The 17,239-nt window shown below is 52.7% G+C and overlaps 1 pseudogene; it reads left to right on the top strand.

Moving 5' to 3' along the window:
• LOC129694797 (zinc finger protein 271-like) overlaps positions 1 to 17,239 on the top strand; it is a 68,447-nt pseudogene that overhangs the window by 36,045 nt on the left and 15,163 nt on the right.

The raw sequence follows: 17,239 nt of genomic DNA, 5'->3' as shown, positions 1-17,239 counted from the left end.
GACTGATCCACCTCGAACCAACTGGAGTACGAGTCCACCAGGACCAGGAAGTGTTTGCCACGCCATTCGAAAATGTCAGTGGCAACAGACATCCACGGCAACTCGGGTGCCGGCTGCTGCAGGAGAGGCTGGCGCTGCTGATGAGGATGGAGACTGTTACAGGCAGCGCAAGCGGAGACCCTGTCACGGATGTCCTGAGACATACCCGGTCAGTAAAACTGGCTTTGGGCCTGGGACAAAGTGGCCTCCACCCCGGGGTGGCCGTTGTGGGCAGATTGAAAGTAGTGATCCCGCAGAGCGGCCGGCACCACGACCTTGTGACCCTTCACCACCACGCCGTCGTGCAGCACCAATTCATCCCGAACCAGGAAGTTGGGTACGGCACCAGCCGGCAGGGAAGAGCGTCGGTCAGGCAAACCACGGCGGATAACGTCCGCAAGTTGTTGTAGGGCAGGATCATCAGCAGTGTGTTTGACCAGGGACTGCATCTGCTGGGAAGGACCAATGTTAACGTTCAGTACCATCAGGTCAGACAATTCGTATGGGTGGCGGGCAACGGAAGGGAGCGGCGCACGGGATAATGTGTCGGCCACAAACATATCTTTGCCCTTGCGGTACACAATCTGGAACGTGAAACGCTGGAGCTGCAGCATCATCCGCTGCAAACGGGAAGAGGCGACATGGATAGGCTTGTTCAAAATAGTGACCAGCAGCTGATGGTCAGTCTCAATGGTGAAGGTGTTGCCCAGAATATAGTCCTTGAACTTGGAGCAGGCGAACACCACGGTAAGTAGCTCCTTCTCGATCTGAGCGTAACGCTGCTCGGCAGGGGTCATGGTGCGAGAAGCGTAGGAGACAGGTAGCTGCAGGCCGTCATAAAGCTGCAGGCAAGCGGCACCGAGACCGAACTTAGAAGCATCACAAGTGAGGACAATTGGTCTGTTCAAATCGAAGAACTTGAGAGTCGGTGTGTGTGTGAGCTTGGGCTTCAGAGCCACAAACGCCGACTGGTGATGCGGGAGCCAGACCACATGCAGTGTCCTTCTTGATCAGCTCCCTCAGGGGAGCACTCAGTTCGCTGAGGTCAGGTATAAACTTTCCCAGGTAGTTGACCATGCCCAGGAAGTGCTGCAGGCCGGGAATGTCAGTAGGAGCGGGCATCTCAGTGACTGCTGCCGTTTTCTGGGGGTCAGGCTTCAAACCCCCCGCCGTGAAAACTTGACCAACATAAGTGACTTCCGGGACCCGAAACCGACACTTCTTTGGGTTGAGCTTGAGATTGATCTCACGAGCCCTGTCCAGGACTTTGTGGAGGTGCAGGTCGTGCTCAGCGACGTCCCTCCCGTACACCAGGATGTCATCCACGATGATAGCGCACGGCAACCCAGCAAGCAGCTGTTCCATGGTGCGCTGGAAAACCTCACTAGCCGAGTTGATCCCAAACGGCATGCGGAGGAAACGGAACCTGCCGAAGGGTGTGCTGAAGGTGGTCAGGAAGGAGGAACGTTCATCCAGAGGGATCTGCCAAAAGGAGCTCTTGGCGTCTAGGACAGAGAAGACAGTGGCAGGGCCGACCTGTGCAGCGACGTCCTCCACCGTCCGCATGGGGTAGTGCGGGCGCTTGATGGCAAGGTCCTTCGGGTTAATGCAGATCCGGATCTCGCTCTTGTCCTTCTTGGCAGCAACGACCATGGTGGAGACCCACCGGGTGGGAGCGCTCACCTCCTTGAGGATGCCCATGGTCACCATGTCACGCAGAGTAGACTCCACGCGGCCCTTCATTGCAAAGGAGACGCGGTGGGCCGGTCGAATCACCGGGTCGACACTCGGGTCGACAACGATTTTATAGTCACAGGGCAATTTCCCCAAAATGTCATCAAAACGGTCGGGGTACTCGCCCAGGGGGTCCATGGGCGCCTGCACCAGGTGAATGCCGCGGTGGAAAGAAACCAAACTAAGGTCCTGGCATGAACAGGCGCCCAGCAGGGTGACGTTGTCAGAAACCAGCAGGTGGAAGGTGAGGGGCCGAGAGGTCTCAAGGACTGCAGATAAGCGTGGCCTTCCCCACAGGAACCAGAACACCTCCCCCATAGGCATGAAGGCGGGTGTCGCCGGGAGTAACTCTCTCATCAGATCTTATCTGCTTGAAGAGGCGGACAGACATAACATTGGCAAAGGCACCATGTCGACCTTCGCAGAAAAAGAATGGCCATTCACAGTAACATGCACAGAGGGATCCGTTATCGTAGCAGGTGCACCCAAAAGCGAAAACACCGTTTAATCACCATGGGAGGAGCTCGTATCAAAGTCAGGAAGTTCATCCGACTGGTACTGGGAACCAAGTGCGCTATCAGAGTCTGCAAGGTTGTTTAAATTCCTCCTTGGAGCAGGGACGTTGAATTGGTGGGAAGAGAAATTACAATTTGGGCAACGACAAGGGGTGACCTTAGCGGGCGTAGGAGCGGTGCCCCGGTGTGGCGGACCAACGTTCCACCGGCGGCCAGCAGCACCGGTAAAGTTAATGTCCTGGGACACCGGTTGAGACGCGGAGCCAACAGCAGAGGCCATGCGAGCGGCATGCATAGCATCCCTTAAAGTTAAGTCAGGTTTCATTAGGAGCTCGTCATGCAGCTTAGCGTTCAGGAGACTGTTGACCAGGACATCCTTGATCAATTAGTCCGTGGTGATCGTTTCAAGGCGACAGCGCCGAGCCATGTGACGCAAAGAAGCAATAAAAGCGTCAATATGCTCCCCGGGAATCTGCCGCCTCTGGAAGAATTTAAAGCGCTCAATAATGTTACTGGTAGGGATATCGCAGAGGGCAGTGAATTTAGCCATGAGACATACCGGGTCCCGACGGTCTTCACCGGGGGCGAAGTCGAATGAGGCATAGTGATCCATGGCCTCCGGGCCAGCGAGGTTGAGCAGCAGGTGAGCCTGCACAGCAGGAGTGGCATCAGGATGAGCAATGGCAATATAATGTTCATAGTCGCGCTGGAACACAGTCCAGAGGTGGACAATGTCCGTGTCAAAAACCAAAGTGTCAGGTCGACGACAGGAGTTGGACATAATGAAAACGGAGGGATACGGGAACAACTGGGAGAAAACAAAGAATAAAAAGAAAACCGATAAACAGGAGACACGAGTCTACCGCTGTGACACCATGTAAAAAGCCTTGATTGCTACACAAAGTCTTTTACTGATAGTTTATTATAAGCACTACAAACATACTATGCACTAGCTGTCCGTGGTCATCACTGGAGCTAGAGAGTGAGCTGGAGGTGGGGACACTACAATTATACGAGAGACCATGGGGAGTGGTTAGCAGTGGTGAGGTCACTATGTTAAAGGAACATGCACTGATCTACAGGAAGGTAGTGCATCCGTGGATAACAAGGGCAATCAGGGATAGTATCAAAACAAAAGATGAAGCATACAAATTAGCCAGAAAAAGCAGCCTACCAGAGGGCTGGGAGAAATTCAGAGTCCAGCAGAGGTGGACAAGGACTTAATTAGGAAAGCGAAAATAGATTACGAAAGAAAACTGGCAGGGGACATAAAAACTGACTGCAAAAGCTTTTATAGATATGTGAAGAGAAAAAGATTAGTTAAAACAAATGTAGGCCCCTTGCAGTCAGAAACAGGTGAATTGATCATGGGGAACAAGGACATGGCAGACCAATTGAATAACTACTTTGTTTCTGTCTTCAGGAAGACTTAATTAATCTGCCGGAAATGGCAGGGGACCGGGGGTCAAATGAGATGGAGGAACTGAGTGAAATCCAGGTTATCCAGGAAGTGGTGATAGGTAAATTGAATGGATTAAAGGCCGATAAATCCCCAGGGCCAGATAGGCTGCATCCCAGAGTACTTAAGGAAGTAGCCCCAGAAATAGCCGATGCATTAGTGATAATTTTTCAAAACTCTTTAGATTCTGGAGTAGTTCCTGAGGATTGGAGGGTAGTTAATGTAACCCCACTTTTTAAAAAGGGAGGGAGAGAGAAAAGGGGGAATTTACAGACCAGTTAGTCTAACATCGGTAGTGGGGAAACTGCTAGAGTCAGTTATTAAAGATGGGATAGCAGCACATTTGGAAAGTGGCGAAATCATTGGACAAAGTCAGCATGGATTTATCAAAGGTAAATCATGTCTGGAATCATATAGAATTTTTCGAGGATGTAACTAGTAGAGTGGATAAGGGAGAACCAGTGGATGTGTTGTATCTGGACTTTCAGAAGACTTTCGACAAGGTCCCACATAAGAGATTAGTATACAAACTTAAAGCACATGGTATTGGGGGTTCAGTATTGATGTGGATAGAGAACTGGCTGGCAGACAGGAAGCAAAGAGTAGGAGTTAACGGGTCCTTTTCACAATGGCAGGCAGTGACTAGTGAGGTACCGCAAGGCTCAGTGCTGGGACCCCAGCCATTTAACCATATAACACATATAACCATCTAACAATTACAGCACGGAAACAGGCCATCTCGGCCCTACAAGTCCGTGCCGAACAAATTTTTTTTTCCCCTTAGTCCCACCTGCCTGCACTCGTACCATAACCCTCCATTCCCTTCTCATCCATATGCCTATCCAATTTATTTTTAAATGATACCAATGAACCTGCCTCCACCAATTCCACTGGGAGCTCATTCCACACCGCCACCACTCTCTGCGTAAAGAAGTTCCCCCTCATATTACCCCTAAACTTCTGTCCCTTCATTCTGAAGTCATGTCCTCTTGTTTGAATTTACAATATATATTAATGATTTGGACGAGGGAATTGAATGTAACATCTCCAAGTTTGCGGATGATACGAAGCTGGGGGGCAGTGTTAGCTGTGAGGAGGATTCTAGGAGGCTGCAAGATGACTTGGATAGGCTGGGTGAGTGGGAAAATGCATGGCAGATGCAGTATAATGTGGATAAATGTGAGGTTATCCACTTTGGTGACAAAAACAGGAAAGTGGATATTACCTGAATGGTGGCCGATTAGGAAAAGCGGAGATGCAACGAGACCTGGGTGTCATGGTACACCAGTCATTGAAAGTAGGCATGCAGGTGCAGCAGGCAGTGGGAAAGTCCAGAACAAGGGGTCACAGTTTAAGGATAAAGGGGAAATCTTTTAGGACTGAGATGAGAAAAACATTTTTTACACAGAGAGTGGTGATTATCTCCCACAGAATGTAGTTGAGGCCAGTTCATTTGTTATATTTAAGAGGGAGTTAGATGTGACCCTTGTGGCTACGGGGATCAGGGGGTATGGAGAGAAAGCAGGTACAGGATGATCAGTTGGATGATCAGTCATGATCATATTGAATGGCGGTGCAGGCTCGAAGGGCCGAATGGCCTACTCCTGCACCTAATTTCTATGTTTTTATGTTTCTATGAGAGGGAGAGAGAGAGGGAGGGAGGGGTAGTGAGGAAGAGAGAGAGGGATGGGGGGGACAGAGCTGGGGAGGGGTGGGGGGGGAGGGAGTGGGGGGCAGGGAGATAGGCAGGAGGGAGAGAGAGAGTGGGAGGGAGGAAGAGCGAGAGGAGAGAGAGGGAGGGACGGGGGTGACGGGGAGAGAGGAGGGGGTGAGGGGAGGAGGAGGAGAGAGTGAGGGGACATTGTGTGGGGGGGGATGAGAGGGATTGAGGGAACAGATTTGGGATGGAGAGAGGGAACATACATAGAACTCTTCAAAACTCTTTAGATTCTGGAGTAGTTCCTGAAGATTGGCGGGTAGCAAACGTAACCCCATTTTTTAAGAAGGGAGGGAGAGAGAAAATGGGGAATTGCAGACCAGTTAGTCTAACATCGGTGGTAGTGGGGAAACTGCTAGAGTCAGTTATTACAGATGGGATAGCAGCACATTTGGAAAGTGGTGAAATCATTGGACAAAGTCAGCATGGATTTACGAAAGGTAAATCATGTCTGACGAATTTTATAGAATTTTTCGAGGATGTAACTAGTAGCGTGGATAGGGGAGAACCAGTGGATGTGGTGTATCTGGACTTCCAGAAGGCTTTCGACAAGGTCCCACATAAGAGATTAGTATACAAACTTAAAGCACAAGGCATTGGGGGTTCAGTATTGATGTGGATAGAGAACTGGCTGACAAACAGGAAGCAAAGAGTAGGAGTAAACTGGTCCTTTTCACAATGGCAGGCAGTGACTAGTGGGGTACCGCAAGGCTCAGTGCTGGGGCCCCAGCTATTTACAATATATATTAATGATCTGGATGAGGGAATTGAAGGCAATATCTCCACGTTTGCGGATGACACTAAGCTGGGGGGCAGTGTTAGGTGTGAGGAGGATGCTAGGAGACTGCAAGGTGACTTGGATAGGCTGGGTGAGTGGGCAAATGTTTGGCAGATGCAGTATAATGTGGATAAATGTGAGGTTATCCATTTTGGTGGAAAAAACGGGAAAGCAGACTATTATCTAAACGGTGGCCGATTGGGAAAGGGGGAAATGCAGCGAGACCTGGGTGTCATGGTACACCAGTCATTGAAGGTAGGCATGCAGGTGCAGCAGGCAGTAAAGAAAGCGAATGGTATGTTAGCTTTCATTGCAAAAGGATTTGAGTATAGGAGCAGGGAGGTTCTACTGCAGTTGTACAGGGTCTTGGTGAGACCACACCTGGAGTATAGCGTACAGTTTTGGTCTCCAAATCTGAGGAAGGACATTATTGCCATAGAGGGAGTGCAGAGACGGTTCACCAGACTGATTCCTGGGATGTCAGGACTGTCTTATGAAGAAAGACTGGATAGACTTGGTTTATACTCTCTAGAATTTAGGAGATTGAGAGGGGATCTTATAGAAACTTACAAAATTCTTAAGGGGTTGGACAGGCTAGATGCAGGAAGATTGTTCCCGTTGTTAGGGAAGTCCAGAACAAGGGGTCACAGCTTAAGGATAAGGGGGAAATCCTTTAAAACCGAGGTGAGAAGAACTTTTTTCACACAGAGAGTGGTGAATTTCTGGAACTCTCTGCCACAGAGGGTAGTTGAGGCCAGTTCATTGGCTATATTTAAGAGGGAGTTAGATGTGGCCCTTGTGGCTAAGGGGATCAGGGGGTATGGAGAGAAGGCAGGTATTAAAATTAGAATTAATTTTATAGAATTAAAACTATAGAAACATAGAAATTAGGTGCAGGAGTAGGCCATTCGGCCCTTCGAGCCTGCACCGCCATTCAATATGATCATGGCTGATCATCCAACTCAGTATCCCGTACCTGCCTTCTCTCCATACCCCCTGATCCCTTTAGCCACAAGGACCACATCTAACTCCCTCTTGAATATAGTCAATGAACTGGCCTCAACTACCTTCTGCGGGAGAGAATTCCATAGATTCACCACTCTGTGTGAAAAATGTTTTCCTCATCTCAGTCCTAAAAGATTTCCCCCTTATCCTTAAACTGTGACCCCTTGTTCTGGACTTTCCCAACATCGGGAACAATCTTCCTGCATCTAGCCTGTCCAACCCCTTAAGAATTTTGTAAGTTTCTATAAGATCCCCCCTCAATCTTCTAAATTCTAGCGAATACAAACCGAGTCTATCCAGTCTTTCTTCATATGAAAGTCCTGACATCCCAGGAATCTAACATACCATTCGCCTTCTTCACTGCCTGCTGCACTTGCATGCCTACTTTTAATGACTGGTGTACCATGACACCCAGGTCTTGTTGCATGTCCCCCTTTCCTAATCGGCCGCCATTCAGATAATAATCTACTTTCCTGTTTTTGCCACCAAAGTGGATAACCTCACATTTATAGTGAGGGAGTGAGGGAGATTTGAGAGAGGAGGGGACAGAGCTGGGGGAGAGAGTTGGCAGAATGCAGAGGACTGCCCTGCCGACTACAAATTCAGAAGCTTCAAAATGAGAGGGGAATAGAGGGAGGGGGGGGGGGGGGGGGAAGAGGGAGGAGAGGGGAAGTGGGGGGAGAGGAAGAAGATGTGGGAGAGGGGGGGAGGGAGGGAGAGGGAGAGGGAGAGGGGAAGGGAAAGGGGGGGAGGGAAGAGGGGGGCGAGGGGGAGAGGGGGGAGAGGGGGGAAGAGGGGAGTGGGGGGAGAGGGGAGAGAGGGAGAAGAGGGGGGAGTGGGGGGTGGGGGGTGGGGGAGAGGGAGAAGAGGGGGGGGGGGGGGAGTGGGGGGAGGAGGGGGGGAGAGGGGGGAGTGGGGGGAAGAGGGTGGGAGGGGGGAGGGGGGAAGGGGGAGGAAGAGGGGGGGGGGGGAAGAGGGAGAAGATGGGGGAGGGGGGAAGGAGGGGAGAGGGGGAAGAGTGGAGTGAGGGGGAGAGGGGGAAGAGGGAGTGAGGGGGAAGGAGGTGAGTGAGGGGAGAAGAGGGAGTGAGGGGAGAAGAGGGAGTGAGGGAAGAGAGGCAGGGAATGATACGGGACGGTACAGAGCGATATCACTCCATGATGGGCAAAGATCCTATAGGAGCTAGCGGGTCCTCCAGGCGGGAGAGCGGATCACAGATGGTCCTCCAGGCCAGGCGAGGTGAGCCGAGCGCCGATGGTCCTCCGGGGGGGGGGGGGGGAATGAGCCGAGCGGGGCGGGGCCTGAGCGCGAGACAGCGAGAGAGCGCGGGGGGGGGGGGGGGGGGGGGGTTGGCGGTTGGAGCCGTTGGTCGCGCGCGCGTGAGTGAGTGAGCGGGTGACGTGGGGCGGGAGGCAACCGCCAGCAGGTTGGAGTGCGCAGGCGCGGAGACGTGCACTGGGACCAGATGAAGATCAACCGCTGAGACCAGAGATGAGAGATAGGGATAGGGTGAGGGGGGGGGGGGAGGGTGAGGGGGAGGAGGAGGAGGAGGAGAAGGGTGAAGGCGAGGGGGCGAGGCGGAGAGGCGAGGCGTGAGAAGAGGCGTGAGAGGCTGGAGGTGGAATAGGGGGTGAAGTGAGTAGCGGGGGGGAAGCAAGGAGCAAAGGGAGGGGGGAGGGTTTAAGGGTATTCATGATTTGGATGAGGGAATTGAATGCCACATCTCCAAGTTTGCGGATGACACGAAGCTGGGGGGCAGTGTTAGCTGTGAGGAGGATGCTAGGAGGCTGCAAGGTGACTTGGATTGGCTGGGTGAGTGGGCAAATGCATGGCAGATGCAGTATAATATGGATAAATATGAGGTTATCCACTTTGGTGGCAAAAACAGGAAAGCAGACTATTATCTGAATGGTGGCCGATTAGGAAAGGGGAGATGCAACGAGACCTGGGTGTCATGGTACACCAGTCTCCTAATCTGAGGAAAGACATTCTTGCCATAGAGGGAGTACGGAGAAGGTTCACCAGACTGATTCCTGGGATGTCAGGACTTTCATATGAAGAAAGACTGGATAGACGCAGCTTGTACTCGCTAGAATTTAGAAGATTGAGGGGGGATCTTATAGAAACTTACAAAATTCTTAAGGGGTTAGACAGGCTAGATGCAGGAAGGTTGTTCCTGATGTTGGGGAAGTCCAGAACAACGGGTTACAGTTTAAGGATAAAGGGGAAATCTTTTAGGACTGAGATGAGAAAAACATTTTTTACACAGAGGGTGGTGAATCTCTGGAACTCTCTGCCACAGAGGGTAGTTGAGGCCAGTTCATTGCCTATATTTAAGAGGGAGTTAGATGTGGCCCTTGTGGCTAAGGGGATTAGGGGGTATGGAGAGAAGGCAGGTACGGGATACTGAGTTGGATGATCAGCCATGATCATATTGAATGGCGGTGCAGGCTCGAAGGGCCGAATGGCCTACTCCTGCACCTAATTTCTATGTTTCTATATTGAATGGCGGCAGGCTCGAAGGGCCGAATGGATGGCCTACTCTTGCACCTATTTTCTATGTTTCTATGTAAGGAGGAGTGGGTTTGGTGCCGAGGAGGATGAATGGGGGGAAGGGAATTGGGGCAGCTGTACTGCTATGCCACTGTGCCGCGCAGAATTATATAACGGTTTCCTCCTCCATAGACGTACCCAATATGTGCTAGTAATGTGCTGTTTGCCAGCTTGTTGACCCTCTGTGTTTCCCCCCTGCAGGGTTTAGGAGCCGTTGCTATGGACGGAGAGACGGGGATGTGAGCGGCCATTGAGGGCAGCCAGAATGCCGGTGAAACCCCCCCATCAGGGTGTGCGGGCTGAGCTTCGAGGGGCTGAGCTTTGATGGAGGACCACAAAACAGGACACGACGAGGAGAAGCGTTATCAGTGCGATGTGTGTGGCAAGGCCTGGCAGTGCCCGAGCCAGCTGGAGACCCACCGGCGGGTGCACACGGGAGAACGCCCCTTCGACTGCTCGGAGTGCGGCAAGAACTTCACCCGCTATGACAACCTGCTGCAGCACAACAGCGTGCACTCCGACGAGAGGCCCTTCACCTGCTCCGACTGTGGTGAGAGCTTCAAGATGGCGAAACACCTGAAGCTGCATCAGCGTGTGCACACGGGCGAGAAGCCCTATGGCTGCTCCACCTGTGGCAAGAGCTTTGCCCGGTTGTCGGGGCTGCAGGACCACCGGCGGGTGCACAGCAGTGAGCGGCCCTTCACCTGCTCCGACTGCGGCAAAGGCTTCAAGTCATCGCCGGAGCTGAAGAGGCACAGGCGCATGCACACCAGGGAGCGGCCCTGCACCTGCAGCGACTGCGGCAAGGGCTTCACCCACTCCAGCAACCTGCTGGTGCACCAGCGCATCCATACTGGCGAGCGTCCCTACACCTGCGCCCAGTGTGGTGAGGGCTTCACCCAGTCCAGCAAACTGCTGGAGCACCAGCGCACCCACACTGGTGAGCGCCCCTACACCTGCGCCCAGTGCGGCAAGGCCTTCACCCAGCTCCAGCAACCTGCTGGTGCACCAGCGCACCCACACCGGTGAGCGCCCCTTCACCTGCGCCCAGTGCGGCAAGAGCTTCACCCAGTCAGGCAACCTGCTGTCCCACCAGCGCACCCACACCGGCGAGCGACCCTACACCTGCGCACAGTGTGGCAAGGGCTTCACCCAGTCCAGTCACCTGCTTGAGCACCAGCACTCCCACACCGGCGAGTGTCCCTTCACCTGCGCCCAGTGTGGCAAGGGCTTCACCCGCTCCTCCAAGCTGCTGTCCCATCAGCGGGTGCACGCTGGCGACCGTCCCATCCCCAGCCCGGTGTGTGGAGAGCGCTTTGCCATGGCCTCCCACGCCCTGCCTCACCAACGCGTGCACACCAGTGGCCAGCCCTACGACTGCCCGTACTGCGGTGAGGAGTTTGACAGCTCGCGGGGGTTGCGGCAGCACCAGCGGGCCCACGCCGGCGAGCAGCTGCGCCCACTGTGAAAGGAGAGCATGGGGCTGCGGGAGCACCAGCGGAGACACACCGGAGAGAGACCCTTTGTCAGGGCTCGAAATTAACGGTTGCCCGGGTGCCAATGGCGACCTAAAGTCCCGGCGGGCAACCTAAAAGCCCTGCCATTTTGCCCGGCTTGGCAAGCACCCGGGACACCTATCGTTTAATCCTGAGCGGGCCCCCTCTCTATCTCTCCCTCTGTAACTCTCCATCTCCGTCCGTCATCCGTGTCCGGGCCGCCGGATTGCTCTCTTCGCTCTCTCCGCTCCTCATCCGCTGGCACGGCCAGCCGCCTTACACATGCGCACTGTCTCGGCCTGCACATGCGCACAACCACAGTCTTGACTCTTGATTTGAACTTGAGCAAAAAAGGGTTCTTGGGGAAAAAAGAGCTACCTTAAATTTAGTTGCTTCTGGTTGGGTGACTATGGTAGGGTGAAAACTATTCCATGTTTTAAGTGTGCGGGGGAACTCCATGGAGCAGCCAGCATCTCTGGATGACGTTGGGTGACGTTTCGGATAGAGACCCTTCTTTAGATTTCCTCTGGTTTTAGTGGTTTTCGTTTAATTTAAAGATACAGCGTGGAAACAGGCCCTTCGGCCCACCGCGTCCACGCCGACCACCGATCACCCGTACTCTAGTTCTATCCCACACATTAGCAATGTAAGTCAAGAGTGTTTTATTCTCTCACGTCCCAGTTAGAACAATGAAATCCTTGCAGCAGCACAACAGAATATGTAAACATTGTATTCTGTAAACAATGTTATAAACGAGAAAACAAAACAGTGTATTTATATATGACTAGACCAAGTGCAGACCCATTGGTTTGCGGGGTTTGCGGGGGGGGGGGGGGGGGGAGGGGGAGTAGGGGCTGCGGCATCACACTCAAATTAACCACCCCCCAAACTCACAGGTGGGGGGGGGGGGGTGGGTGAGACGAGGGGAGGGAGGGGAGAGGAGGAGGAGGAGGAAACATGACAGATTTGGGAGGGAAAGGAGAGCGGGGTAGGGGGGATGAGAGAGGGGAATGGGGAGAGAGATGTGGGGGAGGGGGGGGAGGATGGGGAGCGAGGGGAGGAGGGGGAGAGGGGTGGGAGGGAGAGACGGGAAAGAGTGGGGAGTGAGAGGGAGGAGGAGAGGGGTAGGGGGGAAGGGGGGGGTGGAGAGAGGGAAGGGGGTGGGTAGAGAGGGAAGGGGGGTGAGGGAGAGAGGGAGAGGGGTGAGGGAGAGGGGTGAGGGGGAGAGGGAGAGGGGTGAGGAGAGGGAAACATAGAAATTAAGTGCAGTAGTAGGCCATTCGGCCCTTCGAGCCTGCACCGCCATTCAATATGATCATGGCTGATCATCCAACTCAGTATCCCGTACCTGCCTTCTCTCCATACCCCCTGATCCCCTTAGCCACAAGGGCCACATCTAACTCCCTCTTAAATATAGCCAATGAACTGGCCTCAATTACTCTCTGTGGCAGAGAGTTCCAGAGATTCACCACTCTCTGTTTGAAAAAAGTTCTTCTCATCTCGGTTTTAAAGGATTTCCCCCTTATCCTTAAGCTGTGACCCCTTGTCCTGGACTTCCCTAACATCGGGAACAATTTTCCTGCATCTAGCCTGTCCAACCCCTTAAGAATTTTGTAAGTTTCTATAAGATCCCCTCTCAGTCTCTTAAATTCTAGAGAGTATAAACCAAGTCTATCCAGTCTTTCTTCATAAGACAGTCCTGACATCCCAGGAATCAGTCTGGTGAACCGTCTCTGCAATCCCTCTATGGCAATAATGTCCTTCCTCAGATTTGGAGACCAAAACTGTACGCAATACTCCAGGTGTGGTCTCACCAAGACCCTGTACAACTGCAGTAGAACCTCCCTGCTCCTATACTCAAATCATTTTGCAATGAAAGCTAACATACCATTGGCTTTCTTTACTTCCTGCTGCACCTGCATGCCTACCTTCAATGACTGGTGTACCATGACACCCAGGTCTCGCTGCATCTCCCCCTTTCCCCATCGGCCACCATTTAGATAATAGTCTGCTTTCCCGTTTTTGTCACCAAAATGGATAACCTCACATTTATCCACATTATACTGCATCTGCCAAACATTTGCCCACTCACCCAGCGTATCCAAGTCACCTTGCAGTCTCCTAGCATCCTCCTCACAGCTCCCCCCTCTCCATACCCCCTGATCCCTTTAGCCACAAGGGCCACATCTAACTCCCTCTTAAATATAGCCAATGAACTGGCCTCCACTACCTTCTGTGGCAGAGAGTTCCAGAGACTCACCACTATCTGTGTGAAAAATGTTTCCCTCATCTCAGTACTAAAGGATTTCTCCTTTATCCTTAAATTGTGTCCCGCCTGTCCTGGACTTCCCCAACATCTGGAACAATCTTCCGGCATCAGACAAATGCAATTCAGGGCTTTTCACTTCACAAGCAAAACCAGAATGACAGTTAGTGAAGAATTTGAATAATCACTGAGCGTTCTCTATGGCAACAATGTATTTGAGCATTGGGCATTGTGACATCACACGATGGAACGTTCACCATGGGCGGGGCTCCTGCAAAGGCATATGTAAATGAATTCATTCCGATTGGACATATGTGAACATTGGGCATTGTGACATCACACGATGGAACATTCACCATGGGCTGGTTCTGCTTGTGTGGGTGAGAATCCAGTTTCTTTTTGAAATATTGAGGTGGTGGTGGGGGGGGGGGGGGGGGGGGGGTGAAGGATTTGATTTAAAAAAGTGTACCTAAACACGACGAAATGTAATGAGGAGCGGATACTTAGAAAGAAAAGCGAAATCTCTACCGAAATGGAAAAGACGTCGGCGATTCTACGTCCGGTTTCGGAGTTGCGGAGAATCAAAGGAAGAAACGCGGCCGGGAGCCGTACATGCAAATGGGTCCATTCCGATTGGACGTCCGCAAGCATCGGGCATTGTGACATCGCACGGCGGGAACGAATCGAAAGGCAGGAAGGGATCCGTACTGCAGGCGGACTGATTTGACTTTTATATATTAATAGATTATATAACTATACAAATATCTTCTTATATATTACTAAAAGTCTGATCTTGACCGCTTTTGGCAACTGTGGTGCGATTTCCGAGAGAACGTCGCCACCTACAGCCATCATTTCTGGCCACCTCGCTCAGAGACCCCCACCGCCTTCCTGGACCAGAGGATATTTTCCCATAGATGCAAAATCAGGGAGATATTAATGTTTTTTTTTTTAAAATCTCCATTCTCTCTGTTGCCCCCGCTGGTGGCAGGGAGAGGGACTATAAAACCCGGAAGTGTAGTGTCTCACTCAGTCTCTGCCAGACCCAGGAAGCGAGAGGGTCACGGCTCTCTGAGCTGCGAATAACACTGAACGCACGTCTACTCCACGGTGAGTTGCCTCAATGCGGCGGTAAAGTGGCAGCAGCCCAATTGTTTGCCTCGCCTTTTTTAAAAGTTTGTATTCACAAAATGAATTTTGGTTGTCAGGTGGCGGCAGCCCAATTGTTTGACTCGCCTTTTTTTTTAAAGTTTGTGTTCACAAAATGAATTTTGGTTGTCAGGTGGCTGCAGCCCAATTGTTTGCCTTGGCTTGGCTTTTAAAATCGTTGTAACAGTTGGATGCCAGCCCAAGAAACCATTCGGCCCACAATGGCTATGCTAGCCCTCTGGAAACCAGTACCTTTGGCCTGCAACACCCATACTAGCGCAACAGACAGCAATTTTGTCCAAGATGGCGCCGGTGTGTGTGGCTGCTCGTCTGTCGCTCTGTCTGTGTTTGGTGTTTTTCTTTTGCACTATACAGCTGAAGTCTCTGCTGGTGTACGACCGTCATTCCCTTTTAGACCTTCGACATAATGTCGGTACGTTTGTCTACCATGAATATGAACATAGCGCCTTGCCCCCGTTTTTATCTGGAGCCCCGACCCACCTGGACTGGGCCTGGCCTCGAAGGAAGCGTCGCCGACGCCGTGGAAAGTGCAGCGGTCGTCTGGTGAGTTTTAGGCTGGATGCGCCCGGGCGCAGCCGTCAGCGGCTCCCTTGTCGGCGACTTCTCTGTGGACTTCGTTTTCGGGGTCTCCAGCCCGGGGTTCCTCAACCTCCAGAGGGCACAGAGCGCTGCCTGCCTGCCACGACCCGGAGAGCTGGCCCGACGCGCCGCCTCGGAGGGGAGGGGGGCAGCCACCAGGTGAGCTCGCTTCTACGGGATCTGCTGCCCGGCGCTCCTCAGCTGCCACCGGACTATCCCCTCCCGGAAGATACAGAGCGCTGCCTACCTGCTGCGGCCCGGAAAACTGGCCCGACGCGCCGCCTCGGAGGGGAGGGGGGCAGCCACCAGGTGAGCCCGCTTTTGGGGGGTCTGTTGCCCGGCGCTCCTCAGCTGCTACCGGACCATCCCCTCCCGGAAGATACAGAGCGCTGCCTACTTGCTGCGGCCCGGAGTACGGGCCTGACACGCCGCCTCGGAGGGGAGGGGGGCAGCCACCAGGTGAGCCCGCTTTTACGAGGTCTCTTGCCTGGCGCTTCTCAGCTGCCACCGGACCATCCCCTCCCGGAAGATACAGAGCGCTGCCTACCTGCTGCGGCCCGGAAAACTGGCCCGACGCGCCGCCTTGGAGGGGAGGGGGGCAGCCACCAGGTGAACCGGCTGCTTCAGGCTGTTCCTTTCTCCCCCCCCACCTCTCGGATACGATCTGAGGCTGCAGCGGGACCTTTTCCGCTCCCCCTGCTCCCCTCGGCCTCGCCATCGCGGGGTGAACACCCGGAACCTGCGGACACTGCCCCGGGCTTCCAGTTCTGCAGACCTAAAGAGTCCATCCCCTTCCCGGGTTGGCCTGGTGAATGCCAGATCGCTGGCTAATAAAACTTTTATCTTGAGGGATTTCTTCCTCTCCCGAGACCTGGACTTCCTCTGGGTGACAGAGACTTGGATCGGTCCTGGTGAGTCCAGTACTTTTGTTGAACTTCTACCGGCGGGCTGCTCCTATTTCAACACGCCGCGGATGTCGGGCCGTGGCGGTGGAACTGCAGTCGTTTTTAAAAGCAATTTTAAATGCAAACAGTGCACTACGTTATCAACTTTTTCCAGCTTTGAAGCTACTTTGGTTGAGGTGGGTCGCCCTGGCACGGTGCTGTGTGGTGTCATCTACAGACCCCCCAAATACCATAAGGACTTTGTGAGTGACTTTTCTGAGTTTCTAGCTGGGATTATACCCAACTATGACCGTATCCTCTTGGTTGGGGACTTTAATATTCACGTGTGCTGTCCCGATAAACCGTTGACGAAGGACTTTTTAAATCTTATTGATTCTTTTAATTTTGCACAGTGTGTGTCTGGTCCCACACACGAACAGGGACATACATTGGACCTTGTATTATCTTATGGTTTGCCTGTGTTAAACTTGGAGGTCTGTGACAGTATGTTTTCTGATCACATGCCGGTAATATTTGATGTTTGTTTCTCCAGTGCTGCAGTTAGACCTGTTGCGTCTGCTCGGCGCTGTCGGACCATTAACCCCTGTACTGCTGGCCAGTTCTCTACCGCCTTCAATCAGCTCTGTGCCCCCTCTGCGTCCATTTCCATCGGTACGGAGGAGATTAGTTCTTGGTTCCACTCTTCCTGTAGAACTATTCTCGACTCTGTGGCCCCATTAAAAACTTTGCAGCCCAGAGCTAAACCCGAGCCCTGGTTCTGTGACGCAACTCGTACAGCTCGACGGGAGTGTCGCAGAGCTGAGCGAATGTGGAAGAAGGACAGGCTAGAGGTTTCATCGCAAATCCTAAAGGACAGCTGGCGAAACTACCAAAATACTGTTAAAGAGGCAAAAAGATATTATCTCTCTAATATAATAGTGTCTAAGCGCCACGATCCACGTGCGTTATTCTAAACTATTGATTCCGTTTTAAATGCCCCACAGCCTGTCTGCCTGGAAGCATCGCCCGAATTGTGCAACGACT

This window comes from Leucoraja erinacea, unplaced genomic scaffold (genome assembly GCF_028641065.1).
Source record: "Leucoraja erinacea ecotype New England unplaced genomic scaffold, Leri_hhj_1 Leri_800S, whole genome shotgun sequence".
NCBI lineage: Eukaryota > Metazoa > Chordata > Chondrichthyes > Rajiformes > Rajidae > Leucoraja > Leucoraja erinaceus.
This window is presented reverse-complemented; position numbering and strand designations above follow the sequence as displayed.